Consider the following 449-nt stretch of genomic DNA (forward strand, 5'->3'; position numbering starts at 1 on the left):
ATCAGGATATTTTATTAGCAGCTGGCTTCATTAATGATGTCACGCTCTCAGTGTGAGGGGGAGGAGAGAGGGGGCGGGTGCCTGTTGCTTCTCGCGCGCAAACACAATCCAATGGTTCGATTTTGTGATGTGTCTTTAAAGCGCGCTCCGCTGACTGCCAACTTTCTAACGGCCGCAATTTAGATAAAGTGGACACAGAGAGCAAACAGGGATATGAACAGCCTTGAAGACATGAAAGAAATCACCAAACGGCTAATATTTGGACCGAGACAATCATTACAGCGCATTGATCCGGAGGCTTGCCGTGGCGGCAGACTCCTGTCCAACGACGATTGATACGTTCACAGCAGAGGCGCTGCTGCTGCTCCTTGGCAGCTGGCGCCATATATCTTCCTATTAACTTCCAGAGAGTCAGAGACACCCCCCCCCCCCCCCCCCCCCCCCCCCCC

The sequence above is a fragment of the Seriola lalandi genome, unplaced genomic scaffold (assembly GCF_002814215.2).
Source record: "Seriola lalandi dorsalis isolate HSWRI2012SDOR001 ecotype SW California unplaced genomic scaffold, Sedor1 jcf7180002054585, whole genome shotgun sequence".
NCBI classification, from domain to species: domain Eukaryota; kingdom Metazoa; phylum Chordata; class Actinopteri; order Carangiformes; family Carangidae; genus Seriola; species Seriola lalandi.